Consider the following 13627-nt stretch of genomic DNA (forward strand, 5'->3'; position numbering starts at 1 on the left):
TATGGAAACAACCTAAAAGTCTGTCAACAGATGAAAGGATAAAGAAAATGTGGAGAGAAATATTTATCTATGTATATATGTGACTATTATTCATCCTCACAAGATAAGCAAATCTTGCCATTTGCATGCATGCATGAATGAGCCTAGAGCATGTTATGCTGAGTGAAATAAAGCAGACACAGACAGACAAACACTGCGTGATGCCACTTGCATGTGGAACCTAAAAAAAAGCTGAATTGTAGTAACAGAGTAAAACAGTGATTTTCAGAGAATGGGTTATGAGGGAAAGAAGGAGAAATATTTTGAAAGGCAAGAAAATAAGAGAATTGTCAGTGACTGGAGTAGGGGGTCATGGAGAGTTATTGTTTAATGAGTACAGAGTTTCAGTTTTGCAAAAAGAAGGGAGCTGGACATGGATGGAAGGAACAATACCACAATACCAGTGCACTTAGTATCATCCTACAGCATACTAACAAATAATTAAAGATGAAAATTTTATGCTATAAGTGTTTTACCAATAAAACATTTGGAATAAAAAAGAAACAATTTTTTGCTCCCTGGTGGTGCAAGGGGTTAAGACGCAACCTATGAAGCTATCCGCAGCCTCTGCAGCACAGAGTTTGATCCCCGGCTGGCCAGGGAGCATCCCACATGGTGCAGCATGTCTCTCCCACTGCTCCCCTCAGCCCTGTATTTCAGTCGGTCTGCCCGTTCTGTTCCCTACTCTGTCTCTGGTGAATCCTCTCACCCCCCCAACACCTCTGGCCTGTACCCCAGTTCTTGTATGCATAAATAAATAAATCTTTAAAAAAAATAAAGTCACTCATTATCCTAACATTGAAGGCTATAAAGCTATTGCCACTTTAGAATACCAGATCAGGAGAAGGCAGGGAAACTAGCCATTGCCCTAAAGCGCTGGTTTACAACCTTCTGCTGGGACAATGTTGCTCACAGGAGTGAGTGTTCCACTCTCACAGAGAGTGTTTATTATAATAAACTGAGGGGTTCTTAAGTTCATTTGGAAAATAAGTGGTCTAGAGTCCTAAAAGTAAGAACTCTGGGGTGTAGATCAGGTCTAGCAACTATTAGAACATTTTAAAAACAATAATTGTTAAAATAATGTGATTCTGATACGAATAGAAATGTGTTACCTGAGAAGCCAAAAGAAATGGTAATACTAGACCCAATTATTTAAATATATGATAGTTAGATGATGGAGAGAGTTAATTAGTGCTAAGAGGAGGCCTTAGGAGAGGGGTGACTCATCCATTAGACACAATAGGTATACAGATTAGGGGCATACAAAAGTATTTCAACTTTAAATTAAAAAGTTTAAAGAATAAAAAAAGAATATGATAATAATAAACATATGGTAATGAATCTAGCTTGCATTATATTTACCTTTATAATGAGGTAGCTGTAAGGAATAACTTTCTTGTGTATTTTTATGGAATAAATCCACCAGTGAAAGTGCCTGAACATATGAAAATCATACAGGAGCGCTGGTAGGGGGAAGTTTAGCCTTCTTTTCTCTATTCACAATCTCTGTTGTGGTCCCCACCATCACAAAGCTACCACAGCACTTGCAGTATCAGTGCAAATGCTGTGTTTGCTATAGAAATGCAGTTTCGAGTCAAGGAGCTTGAACTTCCTTTTAACAAGATTGTTCCCAATGTCCCTGACATATGGGCACTAAGCAGTTTATGAATTACCAGTTTGGGGAAAAATTAAGCTCCACAAAACATTTATCTTTAAACATTTATTAAGCAATTTAATGTGAATAACCACAAAATAAATATGAGGGTTTTTTTTGTTTTTTAGAGGACAGTGTTTATACTTTGAATTTTACAAAGAATTCATGAAGGATGATCGCAATAGATAATACCTGTATAAGAAGGGCAAATTAGGGCCTCCCTGGTGGCGCAAGGGGTTAAGCACAGCACTATGAAGCAATCCACAGCCTCTGCAGCACAAGTTCGATCCCTGGCCAGCCAGGGAGCAACCACAAGGCAAAGCAGACATCTCCTGACTCACCCTATGCTCCCCTTATCAGTGTATTTCATTCAATCCTCCTGTTCTGTTCCCCTTTCTGTCTCTGGTGAATCCTCTCTCACACACACACCCGTGTGCCCCCGCCCCCCTCCCAGCTGCACCTCTGGCCTGTACCCCAGCTCTTGTATGCATAAATAAGTAAATCTTAAAAAAAAAAAAAGGAGGGCCTCTCTGGTGGCACAAGTGGATGAGCGCCGCACTGTGAAGCTGTCCGCAGCCTCTGCAGCATGGGTTCGATCCCGGCCGGCTGGCGAGAATCCCACATGGCAAAGCAGACCTCTCCTGTCATGCCCACTGCTCCACTATTTCAGTCAGTCTGCCTGTTCTGTTCCCTGCTCTGTCTCTGGTGAATCCTTTCACCCTCCTGCGCATCTGGCCTGTGCACAGTTCTTGTATAAAAATAAATAAAATCTTGAAAAAGAAAAAAAATGGACAAATTAAAGTGAAATAAAAACAGCAGGAAAAATACTTGTGTCAAAGTTGAGAGAAATGGATTATTAATTATATTACACAAAGTTTATTCTAAATATAAATATCACAAAAGCTCAACTTAATAGCAAATGGCATCAACAAAATGAAGGGAAGGGGAGTAATGTTCAGTCGGCAACAAATTCAAATTATACACAAAGTGTGTTTTACACCGCAAGGAAGATGTGATAATACTGCCAGGGTTTACAGTGAAATTGATGAGTATCTTTCTGACAGTGGATATAAAGTAGGGACATTGCAGTGTGTGTTGAAAACCATACACATGCTCAGACCCTCTGACGTGGTAATTTCACTCACTGTCATTTCGAGGCGATTATTCAAAAGGAAGACAAATCCCCAAGAATGAAAAACCCCTATGTTTTCCTTGCAGCATTTTATAAAAGATATTGAAAACACACTAAAAATTCAACATTAAGGACAGTGTAAACAGATGAAGTAAATTGTACTATGTTAACTGGATGGAATATTTTGCAGCTCTCACAATAATAATTACAAAAAGGATGAAATAGGATAAGGAGTTGTTTTAAGATACCATTTTGAAAAGAAAAATCCAATTATGTAGATGTTTTCATTATAGCTATGCAAGCCACACCAGGATGTAGACAAGAACTCTAAAGGAAGACAGAGAAATAGATTGTACTTGTTTCTGCTCCTTCTCTTTGAAACATGAAGTGGGTAAAATTTCTTTAGTAACTTTGGTAAAACCCCTCTACTGGCATTTTCCCCTCTTTTTCATTGCTCTTTCTTATTTTTTATTTTTTTAAGATTTATTTATTTATTTATTTATACAAGAACCAGGGTACAGTTCAGATGCACGGGAGGGTAAGAGGATTCACCAGAGACAGAGTGGGGAGCAGAACAGGCAGGGTGACTGAACTACACTGCTGAGGGGAGCAGCGGGCGAGGCAGGAGAGGTCTGCTGTGCCATGTGGGACCCTCAAGGCTGCGGACAGCTTCACAGTGCGATGCTCAACCGCCTGCACCCCCAGGGGAGGCCCACTCCTTATTTATTGGGTGGATTCATGGTGCTGGAGGGCACCCATGCTACTTAGTCAACAAATAAATTTTTTATTAATTATGGAGTCCTTATTTTGTATTTAACACTGTGATACAAAAATGGTTAGAATCTGGGCCGTCCCTGGTGGTGCAGGGGTTAAATCTCAGCACTGTCAAGCTATCACCAGCCACTGTAGCACGAGTTAGATCTCTGGCCAGGGACCTACCCATATGGCGCAGCAGACCTCTCCTGTCTGGCCCGCTGCTCCCCTCAGCAGCATATTTCAGTAGATCAAGCTGTTCTGCTCCCCACTCTGTCTCTGGTGAATCCTCTCATCCCCACACCTCTGGCCTACATCCCAGTTCTTGTATGCATAAATAAATAAAAATAAAATTTTTAAAAATGGTTAGAATCTCTTCTTTCTGATCATTGAACTTGTAGTTTACACTCAGATGGATAAAGAGATATTTGCAGTAGCAGATAGAAGTTAATAAAGTGATAGGAAAAAAGGGAGATAAGTGGAAAGCAGAACCCTTAGGGGTCAAATATGTCACCTCTTTACATGGGATATTGCATTGAAAAGGAGCTCAAGAAAGTTGCCTTCTTTAGTTTCCACCTCATCATGTTTTTCCCTTTTTTACTTACCCCGCAGAGACTTAAAATGCTTAAGTTTCTTCTGTAGGGAATAAAATAAAATTTTTGACTCCTCTCCCCTCTCATTTTGTTCTATAATTCTCCTTCCTCCTTAGTCACTGTAGGATAAGTGAATGAATCAGGCTTTTTGTACCACTAGCCTCTGCGGCTATCACCTGCGGCCTTGACTGTGCTGATGCAGAAGGTGCTTGGGAGCATGCGCTCAGGGCGTATATGCCTGATGGTGGACACCTGAGCATGGGTGTGGGCATGCGTAAGTGTGCGCACCTGAGCCTAGAGGCCAGGTATGTAAGGGTGGCGTCACTCAGACGGAAGATAGCTACCAGGACAGCAACGAGTGGACGAGCGTGGTGACTAGAAGCGAGACCACGAGAGAACGCCAGGCAGAGCCCAGGGAGAGCCCAGGTAGAAGCCTGTGGGCTTGCCACAATTCCATACTTGTGTTTCTGATTCCACACTGATCAGTGACTGTTTAGCTTCATGTAATTCAAGTTAGCTGTGATTGGGGCCTCCCTGGTGGCGCAAGGGTTAAGACGCAACCTACGGCCTCCCCGGTGGCACAGCGGTTGAGCGCAGGGTTGCGAAGCTGCCCGCAGCCTCTGCAGCTCCGGTTCAATCCCCGGCCACAGGGCGAGGGTCCCGCATGGCGCGCAGACCTCTCCTGCCACCCGCTGCTCCCCTCAGCAGTGTACTTCGGTCCTTCTGCCTGCTCTGCTCCCCGCTCTGGCTCTGGTGAATTCTCTCACCCTCCCGCGCTTCTGACTGTACCCAGTGCATGTATAAATAAATAAATAAATCTTTAAAAAAAAAATCATGTCATTTGCAATTAAAAAAAAAAAACTAATAAAAAAAAAAAAAAGAAATGACAGTCTTTCTATTTCCTTCAGCCTCCTCACCTGGGGCGCTTCCTAACTCTGATGCCCAGGCCAAAGTCCAGACCAATATAATCAGACTGTGGAGAAAGGAGTGGAACCAGTTATCAGCATCCTGTAAAGGTCCCAGAAGATTCCAGTGAGCAACCAAGGCTGAGAAGCACAGCAGGTAAGGGAGGCACAGCCAAAGGCCCTACAGGATTTTCATTTAGGAGGGACCCTCGAGAGGTGAGGTAGGGGTTCCCTCATTGCTCTCTTCCTATACTCCTCTTTCCCTTCTCCTCAGCCCTCTCCCCCACCCTCACTTCTGCTCTCCCCTAGTCTCCCAAAGGACTCCTTGGAACTTTAGTTTTGTGTACAGTTTAAGAGAGAAGTTTCTCATTCACCCTAACTTCCTCTGGGCTCTGTCCTGCACCAGTGTTGGGGATATGAGATTATGGCACGGTCACTGGCAACTTCTGGAATCGAGGACTTTAAGAGTAGAAGGGAGGCATCCACCAGGGAACATTTCCTGTGTCCTTAAAATTTTCCTTCTAGAGGATTGTTCCACAGTGTTATCTTATTTATCCATTATTAATTCACTACTAAATGGATATTTATTTCTACTACAAACAAGGTAAATCCTCTTCTACAAGTTGTGGACAACCCAGAAGCAGAGATTATTATGTGCATGTGGTGGGACACTCACAGCAGCTCAGATGACACAGATATCACCCTCCTCCTCAGTGTGCTCGAGTTCATGTTCATTTGGTCACTGGAGACCCCACCACTTGCAGTATACTTGGAGGTGACTTTTGGGAAGAAGGAAAATTGGACTGTGGCTATTCCCTGGGTAATGTCCAAGCACATTGGGTGGGATCTTGTCTTGGTCAAGATCAGAAAGCAAGAAAAACCCATGGCAGTGAGATGGTGTGGGAGAACCCAGGGGAGCACTGGGTCCCAAAGACCTGGCCATCAGCGAGAATGTTACTTCTGGGAACAATGTGCTGCTGGAACCAGGAAAATTCTAAGTTAGCAGCACAGGTGCAGGCAAATGAAGGAGGGCATGTGTGCAGGTAACTACAGCTGTTATGGGAGCACCTCAAGACTGAAACTCACGACAGAAAACCTCCCTTTCATTTAGAAACAGGACACAAGGGGTTCAGCATTACGGGAACTGTGGTTACAGCTAAAGCAGACCCACTCCCCGAGAGGCAGGAGCAGATAGCAACCTAGGAAACATTACTCACGCTTGATCTCCAGGTTGAGAAAAACAGCCGTGATGACTCACTTTTAAATCAGGTTTGCTAATGAGAAGGCGTCAGAATCATTCATTATGTTGTCGTAGAAAACATGCGGAGAATCACAAGCTTAAAAGACAAAGTCCTCCTACAAGACACACATAGCCCCTCACAATGACTTAACCAACCTCTTAGCCTCTTCTCCACCTCTCCAGTTTGCTCTCTGCTGTCCATTTTGATCAGGAGCTATGTGGTTTGGGTGAGTTGGCCCCCATCTCCCTGCTATGAGTAAGGAGTTGATAGATTTTAAACCACCACAAATTCTTACAGACCCTTCCATCAATACATGGGGACTTAGTTTGGTTGATACAACTTAGTTACTGAAGACACTTGACTTGGTCTTTTTGTTGTTTGCAAGTGTAAGTGTCCAACGGAGCCATACTCAAAAATGTACCTGTGGTTTCCAGCATCTTTTCACCAATGAATCCCACTTTTCAAACAAAATCTTAACCAGAAAAATGAAAAAAAAAAAAAAAAAAACCAACAATGGGACAGCTCCAAATCCTAACAGCAAAGTTGAAACTCCCTATACTAGATTCCTAAGGCTGCTATTAAAAAAATTGCCACTAACCAATGACTTAGGACTACAGAAATATACTGTCTCATAGTTCTGGAGACTAGAACTCAGAAATCCAAGTGTCAACAGAGCCATGCTACCTCTGAAATCTTTAGGGGATCCCGCCTTGCTTCTTTCTACTTTGGGCTGGTTTCCTGACATCTTGGTGTTTCTTGGCTTACAGATGTACTACTCCAGTATTCATATCATGTAATATTCTCTGTGTCTCTGCCCATTGTTTTCACTCCATGCATGTCCTCCTGTCCATGCGTTTTTAATAAGGACACTTGTCATCAGACCAGGGTCCCCACCAAGGATCTCAGTTTAACTTAATTCCTTCTGTAAAGACCATATTCCCAAATAATGTCACATTCTGAGATGGTGGTGGGTTATGACTTCATCATGTGTTTTTGTATGCACAAGATTTTGTATGTGATTTTGTATGCACCATGTGTTTCGTATGCACAAGCTGGGGTGTAAGCCAGAGGTACAGGAGGTGAGAGGACCCACTAGAGACAGAGTGGGGAGCAGAACAGGCAGATGTACTGAAATACACTGCTGATGGGAGCAGCAGGTGAGACAGGATAAGTTTGCTGTGCCATGTGGGCCACCTCACTGCTCAGGGATTGACAGTGCTGACACTTAAGCCCCTGTGCCACCAGGGAGGCCCCAATATAATTTTTTAAGATTTTTATTTATGCATACAAGAACTGGGGTACAGGCCAGAGGTGCAAGGGATGAGCAGATTCACTAGAGACAGAGTGGGGAACAGAACTACTGAAATAACTGCTGAGGGGAGCAGCAGGTAAGACAGGAGATGTCTGCTGAGCCACATGGGTTAGCAACCTGGCAAGGGCTTGAATTCATGCTGCAGTGGCTGGCAATAGCTTGATAGTACTGAGACTTTAACCCCTGCACCACCAGGGGTTAAAGTGGCTATTTTTACACTGGACTGTGTGACCTCGATGGAAAGATTGTCACTTGTACCTAGCTTCATGCCTGACATGCAATACATAGTAAGTGTTGAATAAAATTAGGTACTATAACTTGTATTAATTGTTGGAAGGCATTATTTATTGAATTGAGAATAAGGGATAATCACTTGGCAAAAACTCAGGATTTAGGGCTCCAATCTGACATCAAAATGGAACTGGGAATGTATGAGAGGAAAGATTTGAATACTGACTGCAAGACACTCTGGTTCCAGATTTTCCCACCATTAGTTTTTCCTTGATGCTAGCAAATTCATCATTAATATACCCAGACATCAAGTATACAATAGTGTGACTTTCATTGGTCTTTTGGGGTTTACAATTATGTTCACTGGTGCTTCCCTAATATTCATGTTATGGTTAGGTAGAATAGCAAAATCCCAACTAACAAACATTCAGTGTATAAACCTGTGAAGCTGCCTCTGCACTTGTGTCTATGCTGGGGGAAGGCAAAGGGACAACATTTACGTGTGACACAGGGGACGTAATCCTGAGTGTGAGCCCAAGGGGATGAGGGGTTTGGGGAGGTAGAAGGGACATGCACACTAAAAGTTTCTTCTAACTAAGCCAAGACTCTCCTGTGCATTGGCTGCTCGGGACCAGATGTGCATCTTGCTGAGCAGAACTAGGAAATATCTCTAGGTCCTTCTTCATGTTTAACAAAGGCCTTATCTAGATCCCATATCTTTGCTGCTCTCCAGCCACTAATTAAACTGTTTTATATTGTAACCACAGCCATGCCCAAACAGGTATGTGATTGGTACACATGCATTCATTCAGAAATTATTCATAATATCTGTATTATAAGTACTCTGAGGACTAATGATATATTTTAAGAATTGGTCCATAATAAGTTTTCAATGCATGGTGGATATGAGATTGGATTATTATTTCCAATTCTTCACTGTACCTTGCTTAAGATTTATATATCTAAGGCATTTGTCATGTGACTTTTCAGTATCTTATTTAAGTAGATAATGGGCCAACCCCAATACACTGAACTTGGCCACAAGACTTACGATGGACGATGGAATATGAGTGGAATTAACATATGCCACGTCAAAGATTTTAAATACACTTAAATGTTTTGCTCTAACCACTTAGAGCTTCTACCCTGTGCCATGGGAAGAATTTGTCCCAACTGCTCTTTGCTCTTTCAGTCTGGATACAGGAGTAGTCTCATGTGGAACAACCTGTACCCAAACTGATGTCTGGAGTTCAGCCTGGTCAACCAATTCCAGCTGAAATCAGACAAACTACAACTTATCCCCAACTCATTAACAGGAAGATTAATGCTGTTTTAAGCCACTGTGAGCTTCGTATGTTTGTTATGCAGCTTTGTTGCAACTATTGCTGACTTCTAATGCAAATATGATTATTGTCTTTGCTCTAAGAAAAATTTCAAACTTTGGACTCCCCTGCAGGAAAAAGGGCAGAATAGTAGAATTAGGAAGAAAACACCTGGACTCAGATTGTTATACTTCATCCCATATCAAGAACTGATATCCAGAGATCAGAATTAGTGGCCCAAAGTCTCACGCTTATTCACTGACAGAACTGCAGCAGGCATATATACACCTTGATGGTGGAGCAAGCACACAGCTCAGTTTATCCAGAATAGTCCCTGATCACACCTGCTGCCCCCATGTAATGATAATAGCTGCTCCCCTTTACTCTCTCAAAATGGCCCTGATTTGAACCATTAAATGTATTGTTACCCTAGTCACTGGCTAATTTTGATAAGTTAGTTTGCAAGTTGTCACTGAAGATGATTTCTGTTGTAAATACGAGAAGAAACGATTTAAACTAAGTAAAAAAGGGATTTATTAGTGCATGAGATAGGTGGGGACATCAAAGGTTTGGTTTATTTCCACCTGTCTGATCGACACGTCACTTTCTCCAATGGGTCATGTGATTACTTGCCACCTGCTTCCCTGTCCATACCCCAGTGCTACACACTTCTGCATTCAAGTCCAAAGATGGAAAGGATTCTCTTCTTCTGATTTTTTTCTGAAAATCCACTCAGAAAAGCAGAGCCATTCCTCAGAGGCACCCAGCAAAGAATCAAGCTCCTTGACGCAATTTTGCTTGCTTGCATATCCCTTCACTAAAGCCTGGAGGGAAGGAACAAACAGGGCATACTGGTCTGAATCCCATGTCCTGCCCTAAGCGCCAGGAGTGGAGCCAGCATCCCCCTGTGTGCTGGGCAGGTCTGGTGCTAATACCCAACAAACACCAGGGTTATTACCAAGAATACTGTAGCTGGGCAATCAGCCACTTGTCCCTTTACTCTAGCAATTGTCCTCCAAAGGCAAATGGGATTTGCTGCCTTTAAGAATGAATGTTTCACAGCGCCATCCAAGAGCAGTATGCCAGTTTGGGCAGGAAACCCCAATAGGTAGGATGGTTAAAGTGCACAGTGGGCCTGAGGGGGCATTTCCTATGTACCTACTAGCTTGGGCTGGAAAGGGTTTGGGTCAGAGGTTCAGATACACCTGGATTGGAGTGCTACACACTTCTACATTCAAGTCCCAAGATGGAAAAGATTCTCTTCTCTTCAGCTGTATTACTACATAATTGGGACTGTTGATCTCTCTCTCCAAAATCTCTCTCTATTTTAGATATCTATAAGATGTCACATTTCTACATGTAATCTGTGGGCAATAATGCCTACTTCATTAAAGAGAATTAAAACAAATTATTTTAATGATCTAGCACAGCGCTAACTAGATAGGTAATCAATAGAAAGGTCCTCTCTTTATGTGTGAGCTACTTGTTGGGAGAGAAGAGAATCAGGAAAAGGGAATTAAAATAGCATGAGTCATTATCTTTACCAATAAGAAGACTGGTCAAGTTTATGAGGCAGAATTTGGGCCTGCATCTCCCTGGCTTCTGCTGCAAGCACACTAACAAGTTCATGGTGCTTGCCTATGCAGCTTCTGAACTTGGAGGACACCTCTGAGATTCTTCCCTTATAGTGATAATTAATGGTTTCACAGTCTTCTTTCAGACAGGTTTCTTTCAAAGTCCCCACCTCCATTGGAGAGTCATGGTAGATTGTTAGGCCAATGACATTTGACCGGGTCGCCTGCCTGCTCTGAGGAGGGTGGGTGCGAAGAGTGTGTGGCATCAACCTCCGGAAGACTTAGTAAGGCCTAGTGTTGTCCCTGGATTGGGGTGAGGAAGGCAGTCACAAGGGCAGTCACACAGAACCTGGAGTGATGTTTGGTGCCCCCTACGCATCAGGAAATGTCAGCACCTTCTCCAGCCCAAAAATCAGATTTGTTTCCCCTAAGTTCATTTGCCTCATTATTCTCCTGCCTGTATTTTGGACAGAAAGTGATCTGGATTTCATTCAGGCTTGTTAAGAACTGTGGATGTCTTATGTTTTGTTGGGGTTGTTAGTATGCTTTTTGTTTTAATTTTAAGTTATTCAAAAGTCTCTTCAGTGATTGTTTCATTATATTTTCAAATCAAAAATCCTATCATGAAACTATATAATATGAAAACATTAAATCTATACTGAGGCGTGGGGATGGATGATATTAAAGCCTAATTACCGAGGATGTTGCCGTCTGAGTCACGAATCATATGAGGCAAATTTCATTCATTATCGCTTACTTTCTCTTTAACTACCTGCTCGGTACTCACCTAATCTAACGCCCACTGATGTGTGTTTAGGAAATCAGAGTAATTTTAGCCTCAGCCTGAGCAATTCATCAGTGAACTAGTGTGCGAAACCTGCAATGTCAGGTAAAGTGAATGACAATAAGGTTATAAGTAACACTGTTTTCTCTATTAACGTGTAGTTTCTATGCTCATGCATTTCGTTTCTGAGGCAAGTTGACAAATGAGGAAAACAATCACGTCGACTGAGGGAACACTTAGCATTACTGTGGAAAAGTGAAAAGCAAGGGTTGTTTCATTCTTGTATTATGTTTCTCCATAGTCTTATGGTGGACTCAAACTTGGTCAACTTGCTTACTTTTTCTGGAAGAGTTTACTATTCTAGATGAAAGCCAAGGCTGCTGTCCTTCTACACACTGGAGCTGGAGTCTGTGTGTGTGTGTGTGAGCTCTCATGCACCAACATAACCACCCAGGGAGGACAAACTGCAGTTCTAATAGTGCAAAAGCCGTTCTGCTAAGAAATATTATTGTAAAAAAACTTAAAAGATAATTCAGATACTTAATACTAGAAGAACTACACTATTTTTATGCATTTGAAGGTATTTTTATTATAAAACCCAAACTCAAAGCAAGAAATTTAAAAGTATAAAGGATGTGGAAAGGGAAATACAAGTTCCCATAATCAATTCAATCCCACAATCTCATATCCCAGTGGTGCCATGTTAAATTTCTGGTTCTCCTTCCAGAAATCTTCCTCCTTATACAACTAGATAAATGAAGAATCTATTTTATATTTTTACACACATAGACTCATCCTCTACACAGTTTTGTAATATTTACTTTTTGCTTATAATTATTTAGGTACATTTAGATTTTTATCTTCTTTTTTGTACCTGTATAATATTACATATATAGATATACCATTATACCATAATTAATTTTACCTATTAATCATTATATCGTTTCCTCTTCTTTTTTTGCTATTAGAAGTAGCCCTATAGAGGACAACTTTCAACATACATTTTTTTTCACACTTAAGCTAATTTACCCACTATATGAATTCCTAGAAGGAATCCTTACACTTCATTGAGTAACATTCTTCAGAATTAGATGCTCAAATACTTCATCATAACACCCTACAGGGTAATTTAAGTGACATGTAGTATTAATATAACCAGGTCAGTGAAATAAGGCAAGGTTCTGGTAATCTATTATTCTATAACAGACTATTCCAAAACTTAGTGGTTTAAGACAAAAACAATTATTTAACTCAGAGTTCTGCAACTAGTTCAGGACTGGGCAGGAAAGGCTTCTGTCTGTTCCAAGCAGTTGGAGTGGCTTGACTGAAGGTTAATGGACATATTACTATGAGGACTCAGCCGTTTGGAGCTTGCTTACTGGGTCTGAGGGCTGGGAGCTCTCGATTTCTCTCTGCATGGACCATGTGACCTTGACCTGGGCTTTCTTGTGGCACAATATTTGGAATATAAGGATGGTTTCCTAAAGGAGAAAGCTAGGCAATACCCTATTGCTTATTGTGACCTAGTTTTAGAAGCTCCCAAGTGTCCTACCTGTTGTACTGTACTCACTGAGCTAGTTGCAAAGGCCTTTCTAGGTATAAGGAGGGAACAGAAACTCATTTCTTGATAGAATATGAAAAAAAAAAAGGAAAGTGAGTGGGAAATAGTATTTAGTCTCTGCTAGAAAAACACCATCTGCTACAGGCAAAAGATATCTTCTCTAACTCTAGATAAAGTTAAAAATATTATAATACATTGATTTTTGAAACTGAACACTCAAGGTTTAATGTTTTTCCTTTGCTCTGGTTCTGAAAAAATATTTTAGTGGAACCATCAGTTTTATTTTCTTTTTGGCACTGTAATACTCATGCTAGTTGTATTATGACTAAAAGCTGTGAAAGTTGAACCATTACCAATTTTTCTTTAATTGATGAGAAAATATTTTGATTTTCTATTGCCCTGTGTTTAGTATAGCAATGAAAATTGTAATAACTATTATTATTATTACATATGAGATATTGTATTTTTAGCCACTGATAAGAAAATCTCAATGTGTAAAGGTGAAGCAACTTTTCAAAGTCACATC

Source organism: Talpa occidentalis, unplaced genomic scaffold, assembly GCF_014898055.3.
Source record: "Talpa occidentalis isolate TD23 unplaced genomic scaffold, MPIMG_talOcc4v2.1 talOcc4.3, whole genome shotgun sequence".
Taxonomy (NCBI): Eukaryota; Metazoa; Chordata; class Mammalia; order Eulipotyphla; family Talpidae; genus Talpa; species Talpa occidentalis.